Genomic DNA, 13,407 nt, shown 5'->3' with positions numbered 1-13,407 from the left:
CGGTCCTTAAGTGGTTAAATATTAAAATGCCTTGATGTGTGTCAGTTCAAGGGGGTGGACATTCCCAGGCAAGATGGATTTGCATGCAGACCAGTTAAAGGGGTGCTCTGATAGGGACATCTGATGTAAAGGAGGACTCTGATGGGGGTCACCTGATGTAAAGGAGGTCTCTGATGGGGGGTCACCTGATGTAAAGGAGGTCTCTGATGGGGGGTCACCTGATGTAAAGGAGGTCTCTGATGGGGGTCACCTGATGTAAAGGAGGTCTCTGATGGGGGTCACCTGATGTAAAGGAGTTCTCTGATGGGGGTCACCTGATGTAAAGGAGTTCTCTGATGGGGGTCACCTGATGTAAAGGAGGTCTCTGATGGGGGTCACCTGATGTAAAGGAGGTCTCTGATGGGGGGTCACCTGATGTAAAGGAGGTCTCTGATGGGGGGTCACCTGATGTAAAGGAGGTCTCTGATGGGGGTCACCTGATGTAAAGGAGGTCTCTGATGGGGGTCACCTGATGTAAAGGAGGTCTCTGATGGGGGGTCACCTGATGTAAAGGAGGTCTCTGATGGGGGTCACCTGATGTAAAGGAGGTCTCTGATGGGGGGTCACCTGATGTAAAGGAGGTCTCTGATGGGGGGTCACCTGATGTAAAGGAGGTCTCTGATGGGGGTCACCTGATGTAAAGGAGGACTCTGATGGGGGTCACCTGATGTAAAGGAGGTCTCTGATGGGGGTCACTTGATGTAAAGGAGTTCTCTGATGGGGGTCACCTGATGTAAAGGAGGTCTCTGATGGGGGTCACCTGATGTAAAGGAGGACTCTGATGGGGGTCACCTGATGTAAAGGAGGTCTCTGATGGGGGTCACTTGATGTAAAGGAGTTCTCTGATGGGGGTCACCTGATGTAAAGGAGGACTCTGATGGGGGTCACCTGATGTAAAGGAGGTCTCTGATGGGGACATTGAGGCCCGGATTCAGAAACAACTTACGACGGCGTATCTCCAGATACGCCGTCGTAAGTCTGAATCCGGGCCGTCGTATCTCGGCGCCTGATTCAAAGAATCAGATACGCCAGAATTTGTCTAAGATACGACTGACGTAAGTCTCCTTACGCCGTCGTATCTTAGTTGCATATTTACGCTGGCTGCTAGGGGCGCTTCCGTAGATTTACGCGTAGAATATGCAAATGAGCTAGATACGCAGATTCACGAACGTACTTGCGCCCGGCGCATTGATATACGTCGTTTACGTAAGGCGTATGACCGCCGTAAAGTTACCCCTGCTATATGAGGCGCAGGCAATGTTAAGTATGGACGTCGGAACAGCGGCGAAGTTTACGTCGTTTGCGTAAGTCGTACGCGAATAGGGCTGTGCGTAAGTTACGTTCACGTCAAAAGCATTGAGTATTTGCGACGTGATTCTGAGCGTGCGCACTGGGATACGTCCATGGACAGCGCATGCGCCGTTCGTTCGGCCCCTCATTTGCATGGGGTAACGGTTCATTATAATAAAGCACGCCCACTGCCAACCTACTTTGAATTACGCGGGCTTACGCCGGCCCATATACGCTACGCCGCCGTAACTTTGGGCGCAAGTTGTTTCTGAATACGGAACTCGCCACTCTAAATTACGGGCGGCGTAGCGTATATGAGATGCGCTACGCCCGCATAAAGTTGCGTGATTCTTTCTTAATTCGGGGGCCCTAATGTAAAGGGGGACTCTGATGGGGACATCAAATGTAAAGGGGGACTCTGATGGGGACATCTAATGTAAAGGAGGACTCTGATGGGGATATCTAATGTAAAGGAGGACTCTGATGGGGATATCTAATGTAAAGGAGGACTCTGATGGGGACATCTAATGTAATGGAGGACTCTGATGGGGGTCACCTCATGTAAAGGGAGACTCTGATGGGGACATCTAATGTCAAGAAATACTCTGATGGGGGTCACCTCATGTAAAGGGAGACTCTGATGGGGACATCTAATGTAAAGGAGGACTCTGATGGGGGTCACCTGATGTAAAGGAGGACTCTGATGGTGACATCAAATGTAAAGGGGGACTCTGATGAGGACATGTAATGGAGGACTCTGATGGGGGTCACCTGATGTAAAGGAGGACTCTGATGGGGGTCTCCTCATGTAAAGGGGGACTCTGATGGGGACATCTAATGTAAAGAGACTCTGATGGGGGTCACCTCATGTAAAGGAGGACTCTGATGGGGGTCACCTCATGTAAAGGGGGACTCTGATGGGGACATCTAATGTAAAGGAGGACTCTGATGGGGGTCACCTCATGTAAAGGGAGACTCTGATGGGGACATCTAATGTAAAGAGACTCTGATGGGGGTCACCTCATGTAAAGGGGGACTCTGATGGGGACATCTAATGTAAAGGAGGACTCTGATGGGGGTTACCTGATGTAAAGGAGGACTCTGATGGTGACATCAAATGTAAAGGGGGACTCTGATGGGGACATCAAATGTAAAGAGGGACTCTAATGGGGACATCTAATGTAAAGGGGGACTCTGATGTAAAGGCGGACCCTGATGGGAGGACTCTGAGGACACCTGATTCATAGGGGGATGCTGATGGGGATACCTGATGTAAAGGGGATGCTTCTGCTGTAAAGGGGGACTCTGATTGGGTCACCTGATGTAAAGGGGGTCTCTAATGAGGACACCTTATGTTAAGTGTTTGTTTTTTATTTTACTTGAAATGTGGATGTGTTTGGCCTACTGTGATGGGCACAGCGAGGCTGCAATTGATAGGGCACAGCGAGGCTGCAATTGATAGGGCACAGCGAGGCTGCAATTGATAGGGCACAGCGAGGCTGCAATTGATGGGCACAGCGAGGCTGCAATTGATGGGCGCAGCGAGGCTGCAATTGATGGGCGCAGCGAGGCTGCAATTGATGGGGCACAGCGAGGCTGCAATTGATGGGGCACAGCGAGGCTGCAATTGATGGGCGCAGCGAGGCTGCAATTGATGGGCACAGTTTTAGCTAGCAGTAATCTTACATAATCGCCTGATAAACGCCTATGTACATTCCTACATAACTAACGGTTTAATTTTTCAGTTTTTTTGCACCCCCCCCAGTCGCCACCGATGCAGATTGATATGATATCACACAATTAATGTGGTGGACGTTACAATTTTGGGGAACGTTTATATTGTGCTTGGATGCTGCATTCTATTCACTTTTATGTTTTTGTATTATATTCGCCATTCTTAAAGGGATAGTGCTACACATTTATTTATTTTTGTGTACGTGTGTGGGGGGTATCTGTGGATACTAGTGGAAGCAGCCATCTTTGACATTGGCCCAGATTCAGAGAGCAATTGCGCCTGCGTAACCATAGTTACGCAGCGCAATTGCTGACTTGCTCCGGCGTAGCGAATGCTCCTGATTCAGGAACATCGTAACGCCGACTGCAGCCTAAAATCTGCGTGGCATAAGGCTCTTATGCCACGCATTTCTTAGGCTGCATTCTTGCGATGACCGCTAGGGGGCGCTCCCATTGTGCTCAGTGTATAGTATGCAAATTGCATACTGACAACGATTCACAATGTTGCGCGGGCCCTGCGTATGCAAGTTACGGAGTTTCCGTACGGCGTCTTTAGCGTAAGGCTGCCCCTTCTAATAGCAGGGGCAACCAATGCTAAAGTATACCCGTCGTTCCCGCGTCGTGAAATTTGAATTTCACGTCGTTTGCGTAAGTGATTCGTGAATGGCATGGACACCATTCACGTTCACTTGGAAGCAAATGACGTCCTTGCGACGTCATTTGCCGCAATGCACGTCGGGAAAGTTTCCCGACAGAACATGCGGTCTACGCGGGAGCGCGCCTAATTTAAATGATTCCTGCCCCCTACGGGATCATTTACATTAGGCGCCCTTACGCAGGGCAATTTTAAAGAGCGCACACGCAATTTACGGAGCTCCTGCTCCGTGAATCGTGCGCAGCGCAGTAAATTTGCGGGGGCGCAGGGCAAAAACGCTGCCCTGTGCCTCCGTAAAAAAGGGGCAAATTCTACCTGAATCTGGGCCATTGATAATAAACTTTTTAGGCTGGTGTATATATTTTTGTACATTATTGTGATGTTTTGTTATTTGCATCGGCGCAGAGTTCACTAATGGCCCGTACACACGATCAGAAAATCAGATGGAAAAATACTGCTTTTGACGCGATCGTACGATAATCGGATTGTTAGTACAGAACTTTCCAGAGCCGATCACGACAGTTCATCCGATATTATTCGATCGGACAAGCATGAAAAATTTCCTCATACGATACCAGATTGTGCGGTTTTCGATTAGGGCCCTTTCACACTGGTGCTTTTTTTTCGCGGTAAAAATAGCGCTATTAAAACGTTCCCCATGCCCCTCTCCATTGAAATGAATTAAAAACGTGGTAAAATCGCGGTGTTTTACCGCGATTTTAACGCTGCGTTTTTACAGCGGTTTTTAATTAATTTCAATGGAGGGGGCATGGGGAGCGTTTTATGAGCATTTTAATAGCGCTATTTTTACCGCGAAAACGCGGCAAAAACGCACCAGTGTGAAAGGGCCCTTAGTCAGTACAGTTGTCGTCCGAAAATACAATACAAATACATTACAACAAATGACCTCACTTACGGTTTTTATTTTTTTTTGTCGTGCGAGAATTTTCGGGACTTTTTAGTAACCTCAATTTCTACTTGCGACTAGTAAGCAAAAAAAGTCGGACGATCTGTCGTCTGATTTTCGGATCGTGTGTACAGACGGGTCATTAGGCTGGCCATACATGGTCGAATTTCGAAAGAATTTTCTTTTTAACCGCTTGAGCTTCGGAGGATTTGGCTGCCAAATGACCGGGCCACTTTTTTTTGCGATTCGGGGCACTGCGTCGCTTTAACTGACAATTGCGCGGTCGTGCGACGTGGCTCCCAACAAAATTGGCATCCTTTTTTTTTTTTTCCACAAATAGAGCTTTCTTTTGGTGGTATTTGATTATAGCGCAAAAAATGAAAAATGCAGAGGTAAACAAAAATAGAGCGCCAATTTTTGGGAAAAAAAAGCAATATTTTACTTTTTGCTATAATAAATATCCCCAAAAAATATTTAAAAAAAAAAACATTTTTTTTTCCCTCAGTTTAGGCCGATACGTATTATTCTTCTACATATTTTTGGTAAAAAAAAAATCGCAATAAGCGTTTATTGATTGGTTTGCGCAAAAGTTATAATGTCTACAAAATAAGGGATATATTTATGGCATTTTTATTAATACATAAATATATATAAAATATATATATATATATATAATTTTTTTTTTACTAGTAATGTGTACAGTGATGTGTTTTTTTTATTTTTTTTTGTTTTTTTTTTTATTTAATTTTTTTTATTATTATGGCGGACACATCAGACACTTTTCACACCGTTTTGGGACCATTGCCATTTATACAGCGATCGGTGCTATAAAAATCCACTGATTACTGTGTAAATGACACTGGCAGGGAAGGGGTTAACCACTAAGGGGCGATCAAGGGGTTAAGTATGTCCTAGGGAGTGATTCTAACTGTGTGGGGGATGGGGCTACATGTGGCACGACAGTGGCCACTGCTCCCGATGACAGGGAGGAGATTAGTGTCCTGTCACAAGGCAGAACAGGGAGATGCCTTGTTTACACAGGCATCCCCCGTCCTGTAGCCCCATGACACAATCGCGGGACACCGGCGGACATCGAAGTCCATGGGTCTCACGGAGCGCGTGGCAGGGGCACGTGCGCGCCGGTGGCGGCAAATTTAAAGAGGCGTACATGTACGCCCATTTGCCTGTCCGTGCCATTCTGCCGACGTAAACGTTTGTGCGACGGTCGGCAAGTGGTTAAAAATCAGATTTTTCTTTTTCGTGTTTTGTGATCTGATGACGCCACCATTGAGTTCGAAAATCGACCAACCAAGCCTTCGATTTCACCTTGTGTTGCTACAGAATTTTTTTTTCGTGGCTGGGAATCTTCTTTTCTGGAATTTTTGTTTCTTGCACATGCGCATTTCTTTTTTTCGATTACGTTTCTCGCACGATTCTCCTATCCTTGCTTAGAAAATCGTTTTGTTTTTCCAAAAATTTGCAACTTGCTCAAATTCGATGGCCGCACGAAAATCGGCTGTTGCTGCAGCCCACTAATGGTGCAAATTTTGAACGAAAATGCTTAGATAAGATTATCGAAAAGAAAATTCTTTTGGAATTCCACCCTAATGCCCCCGTACACACGGTCCGAAAATCGCACGACAGATTGTCCGACTTTTTCCGCTTAATAGTCGCAATTAGAAATTGATTGGTTACTAAAATTCTCGTACGAGCTCCGTGTGCTGCCTTCCCCCCCCCCCCCCGTGCTCCGTGTGCTGCCTTCTCCCTCCCCCCCGTGCTCCGTGTGCTGCCTTCTCCCCCCCCCCCTGTTCTCCGTGTGCTGCCTTCCCCCCCTCCCCCGTGCTCCGTGTGCTGCCTTCTCCCTCCCCCCGTGCTCCGTGTGCTGCCTTCCCCCCCCCCCCCGTTCTCCGTGTGCTGCCTTCCCCCCCCTCCCCCGTGCTCCGTGTGCTGCCTTCTCCCCCCCCCCCGTGCTCCGTGTGCTGCCTCCCCCCCGTGCTCCGTGTGCTGCCTCCCCCCCCCCCGTGCTCCGTGTGCTGCCTCCCCCCCCGTGCTCCGTGTGCTGCCTTCTCCCCCGCCCCCTATGTGCTGCCTTCTCCCCCCTCCGTGCTCCATGTGCTGCCTCCCCCCCCCCGTGCTCCGTGTGCTGCCTTCTCCCCCCCCCCCCGTGCTCCGTGTGCTGCCTTCTCCCCCCCCCCCCCGTGCTCCGTGTGCTGCCTTCTCCCCCCCCCCCCGTGCTCCGTGTGCTGCCTTCTCCTCCCCCCCCCCCCGTGGTCCGTGTGCTGCCTTCTCTCCCCCCCCCCGTGCTCCGTGTGCTGCCTTCTCTCCCCCCCCCCGTGCTCCGTGTGCTGCCTTCTCTCCCCCCCCCGTGCTCCGTGTGCTGCCTTCTCTCCCCCCCCCCCGTGCTCCGTGTGCTGCCTTCTCTCCCCCCCCCCCCCGTGCTCCGTGTGCTGCCTTCTCCCCCCCCTGTGCTGCCTTCTCCCCCCCCCCGTGCTCTGTGTGCTGCCTTCTCTCCCCCCCCCGTGCTCCGTGTGCTGCCTCCCCCCCCCCCCGTGCTCCGTGTGCTGCCCCCCCCCCCGTGCTCCGTGTGCTGCCTTCTCCCCCGCCCCCTATGTGCTGCCTTCCCCCCCCCCTCCGTGCTCCGTGTGCTGCCTTCTCCCCCCCCCCCGTGGTCCGTGTGCTGCCTTCTCCCCCCCCCCGGTCCGTGTGCTGCCTTCCCCCCCCCCCCGCTCCGTGTGCTGCCTTCCCCCCCTCCCCCGTGCTCCGTGTGCTGCCCTCCCCCCCCCCCGTGGTCCGTGTGCTGCCTTCCCCCCCTCCCCCGTGCTCCGTGTGCTGCCCCCCCCCCCCCCCGTGGTCCGTGTGCTGCCTTCCCCCCCTCCCCCGTGCTCCGTGTGCTGCCTTCTCCCTCCCCCCGTGCGCTGCCTTCCCCCCCCTCCCCCCGTGCTCCGTGTGCTGCCTTCCCCCCCCTCCCCCGTGCTCCGTGTGCTGCCTTCTCCCCCCCCCCCCGTGCTCCGTGTGCTGCCTTCTCCCCCCCCCCCGTGCTCCGTGTGCTGCCTCCCCCCCCCCTGCTCCGTGTTCTGCCTTCTCCCCCCCCCCCGTGCTCCATGTGCTGCCTCTTCTCCTCCCCCCCCCCTGCTCCGTGTGCTGCCTTCCCCCCCCGTGCTCCGTGTGCTGCCTTCTCCCCCCCGTGCTCCGTGTGCTGCCTTCTCCCCCCCGCGTGCTCCATGTGCTGCCTTCTCCCCCCCCCCCCCCGTGCTCCGTGTGCTGCCTTCTCTCTCCCCCCCCGTGCTCCGTGTGCTGCCTTCTCTCCCCCCCCGTGCTCCGTGTGCTGCCCTCTCCCCCCCCGTGCTCCGTGTGCTGCCTTCTCCCCCGCCCCCTATGTGCTGCCTTCTCCCCCCTCCGTGCTCCGTGTGCTGCCTTCTCCCCCCCCCCATGCTCCGTGTGCTGCCTTCTCCCCCCCCCGTGCTCCGTGTGCTGCCTTCTCCCCCCCCCGTGCTCCATGTGCTGCCTCTTCTCCCCCCCCCCCCCCCGTGCTCCGTGTGCTGCCTTCTCTCTCCCCCCCCCCGTGCTCCGTGTACTGCCTTCTCTCCCCCCCCCCCGTGCTCCGTGTGCTGCCTTCTCTCCCCCCCCCCGTGCTCCGTGTGCTGCCTTCTCTCCCCCCCCCCCGTGCTCCGTGTGCTGCCTTCTCTCCCCCCCCCCCGTGCTCCGTGTGCTGCCTTCTCCCCCCCCTGTGCTGCCTTCTCCCCCCCCGTGCTCTGTGTGCTGCCTCCCCCCCCCCCCGTGCTCCGTGTGCTGCCCCCCCGTGCTCCGTGTGCTGCCTTCTCCCCCGCCCCCTATGTGCTGCCTTCTCCCCCCCTCCGTGCTCCGTGTGCTGCCTTCTCTCCCCCCCCCCCGTGCTCCGTGTGCTGCCTTCTCCCCCCCCTGTGGTCCGTGTGCTGCCTCCCCCCCCCCCCCCGCTCCGTGTGCTGCCTTCCCCCCCTCCCCCGTGTGCTGCCTTCTCCCTCCCCCCGTGCGCTGCCTTCCCCCCCCTCCCCCCGTGCTCCGTGTGCTGCCTCCCCCCCCCCCCGTGCTCCGTGTGCTGCCTTCCCCCCCCCCCCCCGTGCTCCGTGTGCTGCCTTCTCCCCCCCCCCCCGTGCTCCGTGTGCTGCCTCCCCCCCCCCCCTGCTCCGTGTTCTGCCTCCCCCCCCCCCCCCGTGCTCCATGTGCTGCCTCTTCTCCCCCCCCCCCCTGCTCCGTGTGCTGCCTTCTCCCCCCCGTGCTCCGTGTGCTGCCTTCTCCCCCCCGCGTGCTCCATGTGCTGCCTTCTCTCCCCCCCCCCGTGCTCCGTGTGCTGCCTTCTCTCCCCCCCCCGTGCTCCGTGTGCTGCCTTCTCTCCCCCCCCGTGCTCCGTGTGCTGCCCTCTCCCCCCCCGTGCTCCGTGTGCTGCCTTCTCTCTATTCATTTTAGCTGAGGCTGCTGAGAAAGGGACTTGGGAATCTGTGTCCTTTAGTCCCTTTCTCTGTCTCAAAGGGGAGATGTCAGAGGTCTGTTAAAACCCCTAATATCTCTCCAAAGACCCCCCCCCCAACAGGTCTGAATGAAATAAAAAAAATTGCAATAAATAATTTAATAAAATGTAAATAATAATAAAAAAAACACACACTCTGATAATTCCCCCCCCCCCCCCCTAAAAAAATTTTAAAAAAATTGTAAAAAAAAATACTGCCATTGTCACATGACATTAAAAAAAAGAATCGGTATTCCGTATCGGCGAGTACTTGAATATCGTACGATCTGGTATCGTATGAGGAACATTTTTGTGAAAATGCTTTGTACTAATGATCCGATTACCGTACGATTCTTTCTCGCGCAACAGTTTTCGTCTGATTTTCGGATCGTGTGTACGGGCCATAAGGCCCCTTTCACACTGCGCAATTTTTGCCGTGATTTCAGGGAACGCCTGTGTAAACTGGAGGTCTATGGACCTCAACTCCCATCACATTCGGACCAAAGTAGTGTAGGGACTACTTTTGCAGTCGCACAGATATGAACGGTACTCATTGGAAATCATGGGGTACGGCTTGTCATGCGACTTTGCAGTCCCAAGTCATGGGACAAGTGTCAAAAGGGACCTAAGGTCAGGGCCGGTGCAAGGATTTTTGCCAATTCAGGCGAAGGTGCATTTTGTCCCCCCCCCCCCCCCCCCCCCGCCAGCACGCACGCATAGCGCCGAAAAAACGTCAGTACCGCTAAAATAGCGGTGCTTTACTGCCGACGCCGCAATGCCCCAGTGTGCTGCTGCGCTGCCTGGCTTTGGGGTTCCCCTAATTGCAAGTCTCCTCTCTGTCTTGTCCTCCACAGAAACCTCACCTCATTTTACATTACACAGCACCGCACCTCTGGACGCCTTTTGCATTACACAGCACCGCACCTCTGGACCCCTTTTACTATACACAGCACCGCACCTCTGGACCCCTTTTACCATACACAGCACCGCACCTCTGGACCCCTTTTACATTACACAGCACCGCACCTCTGGACCCCTTTTACTATACACAGCACCGCACCTCTGGACCCCTTTTACTATACACAGCACCGCACCTCTGGACCCCTTTTACCATACACAGCACCGCACCTCTGGACCCCTTTTACATTACACAGCACCGCACCTCTGGACCCCTTTTACATTACACAGCACCGCACCTCTGGACCCCTTTTACATTACACAGCACCGCACCTCTGGACCCCTTTTACATTACACAGCACCCTGCACCTCTGGACCCCTTTACATTACACAGCACCCTGCACCTCTGGAACCCTTTTACATTATACAGCACCCTGCACCTCTGGACCCCTTTTACATTTTACAGCACCGCACCTCTGGAACCCTTTTGCATTACAAAGCACTGCACCTCTGGAACCCTTTTACATTATACAGCACTCTGGACCCCTTTTACATTACACAGCACCCTGCACCTCTGGACCCCTTTTACATTACACAGCACCGCACCTCTGGACCCCTTTTACATTACACAGCACTCTGCACCTCTGGACCCCTTTTGCATTACACAGCACCGCACCTCTGGAACCCTTTTACATTACACAGCACCGCACCTCTGTACCCCTTTTACATTACACAGCACCCTGCACCTCTGGACCCCTTTTACATTACACAGCACCGCACCTCTGTACCCCTTTTACATTACACAGCACCGCACCTCTGGACCCCTTTTACATTACACAGCACCGCACCTCTGGACCCCTTTTACATTACACAGCACCGCACCTCTGGACCCCTTTTACATTACACAGCACCGCACCTCTGGACCCCTTTTGCATTACACCGCACCTCTGGACCCCTTTTACATTACACAGCACCGCACCTCTGGACCCCTTTTACATTACACAGCACCGCACCTCTGGACCCCTTTTGCATTACACAGCACCACACCTCTGGACCCCTTTTACATTATACAGCACCCTGCACCTCTGGACCCCTTTTGCATTACACAGCACCACACCTCTGGACCCCTTTTACATTACACAGCACCCTGCACCTCTGGAACCCTTTTACATTACGCAGCACCCTGCACCTCTGGACCCCTTTTACATTACACAGCACCCTGCACCTCTGGACCCCTTTTACATTACACAGCACCCTGCACCTCTGGACCCCTTTTACATTACACAGCACCGCACCTCTGGACCCCTTTTACATTACACAGCACCGCACCTCTGGACCCCTTTTGCATTACACAGCACCACACCTCTGGACCCCTTTTACATTATACAGCACCCTGCACCTCTGGACCCCTTTTGCATTACACAGCACCACACCTCTGGACCCCTTTTACATTACACAGCACCCTGCACCTCTGGAACCCTTTTACATTACGCAGCACCCTGCACCTCTGGACCCCTTTTACATTACACAGCACCCTGCACCTCTGGACCCCTTTTACATTACACAGCACCGCACCTCTGGACCCCTTTTACATTACACAGCACCGCACCTCTGGACCCCTTTTACATTACACAGCACCGCACCTCTGGACCCCTTTTGCATTATACAGCACCGCACCTCTGGACCCCTTTTGCATTACACAGCACCGCACCTCTGGACCCCTTTTGCATTATACAGCACCGCACCGCTGGACCCCTTTTACATTACACAGCACCCTGCACCTCTGGACCCCTTTACATTACACAGCACCGCACCTCTGGACCCCTTTTACATTACACAGCAACACTCTGCACCCCTAGACCCCTTTAGATTTACACAGACACCCCCCCCCCCAGCTCTGTCCCTTCCTACATTAATCATGCAGATGGAGAGACAGTGAGCAGGGCAGGGAGCTTTTTTTTGGCGCCCCCCCCCAGGGCCAGCGCTGGCGCCGTAAGGCAAGTGCCCATGTTGCCTTGCGCTAGCACCGGCCCTGCCTAAGGTTTGGTATTTTTTTCACGTTTGCCAGCCCTCTTGTAGGTCTGATGGGTGTCCGGTTTCTGTGTGGCTATAGAGCTATGCGTTGTGGTAGAGCACCATCTGTTATCGGGGGAATTAGTCCCATCATGCCGGCATATGGAGCCGCGCATCCCACCAGCAGGCTGACATCTCATCCTCCACTGATCCTCTTGTGTCTGCTGACATCTGATCTCCGGCCGGGGACAACTGTCTCTTTATCTGGAATTATCATCGACATGGAAACTTCAACTGTCATGTCTTTCCTTTTTTTTATTCCCTTAAAACTAAAATAAATGTTCAGTATAAGCAGTGCTGGCCCAAGACATTGTGCTGCCCGGGACCAAGAATGAAATGCTGCCCCCCCCCCCAGAAAAAAAAATCACGCCAACCAAAAGGCCCCCACATTCATTATTTTATATCATGATAACTAAAGAGGACCTGTCATGGCTCTATACATGTATAAAGGAGTATAAAGAGGCCCTGTCATGGCTCTATACATGTATAAAGGAGTATAAAGAGGACCTGTCATGGCTCTATACATGTATAGGAGTATAAAGAGGACCTGTCATGGCTCTATACATGTATAAAGGAGTATAAAGAGGCCCTGTCATGGCTCTATACATGTATAAAGGAGTATAAAGAGGACCTGTCATGGCTCTATACATGTATAGGAGTATAAAGAGGACCTGTCATGGCTCTATACATGTATAAAGGAGTATAAAGAGGACCTGTCATGGCTCTATACATGTATATAAAGGAGTATAAAGAGGACCTGTCATGGCTCTATACATGTATAAAGGAGTATAAAGAGGACCTGTCATGGCTCTATACATGTATAACGAGGGCCTGTCATGGCTCTATACATGTATAGGAGTATAAAGAGGACCTGTCATGGCTCTATTCATGTATAAAGGAGTATAAAGGGGACCTGTCATGGCTCTATACATGTATAAAGGAGTATAAAGAGGACCTGTCATGGCTCTATACATGTATAAAGGAGTATAAAGAGGACCTGTCATGGCTCTATACATGTATAACGAGGGCCTGTCATGGCTCTATACATGTATAGGAGTATAAAGAGGACCTGTCATGGCTCTATTCATGTATAGGAGTATAAAGAGGGCCTGTCATGGCTCTATACATGCATATAGGCGTATAAAGAGAACCTGTCATGGCTCTATACATGTATAGGAGTATAAAGAGGACCTGTCATGGCTCTATACATGTATAGGAGTATAAAGAGGGCCTGTCATGGCTCTATACATGTATAAAGAGGGCCTGTCATGGCTCTATACATGCATATAGGCGTATAAAAGGACCTGTCATAGCTCTATACATGTATCC

The sequence above is a fragment of the Rana temporaria genome, chromosome 1 (genome assembly GCF_905171775.1).
Source record: "Rana temporaria chromosome 1, aRanTem1.1, whole genome shotgun sequence".
NCBI lineage: Eukaryota > Metazoa > Chordata > Amphibia > Anura > Ranidae > Rana > Rana temporaria.
This window is presented reverse-complemented; position numbering follows the sequence as displayed.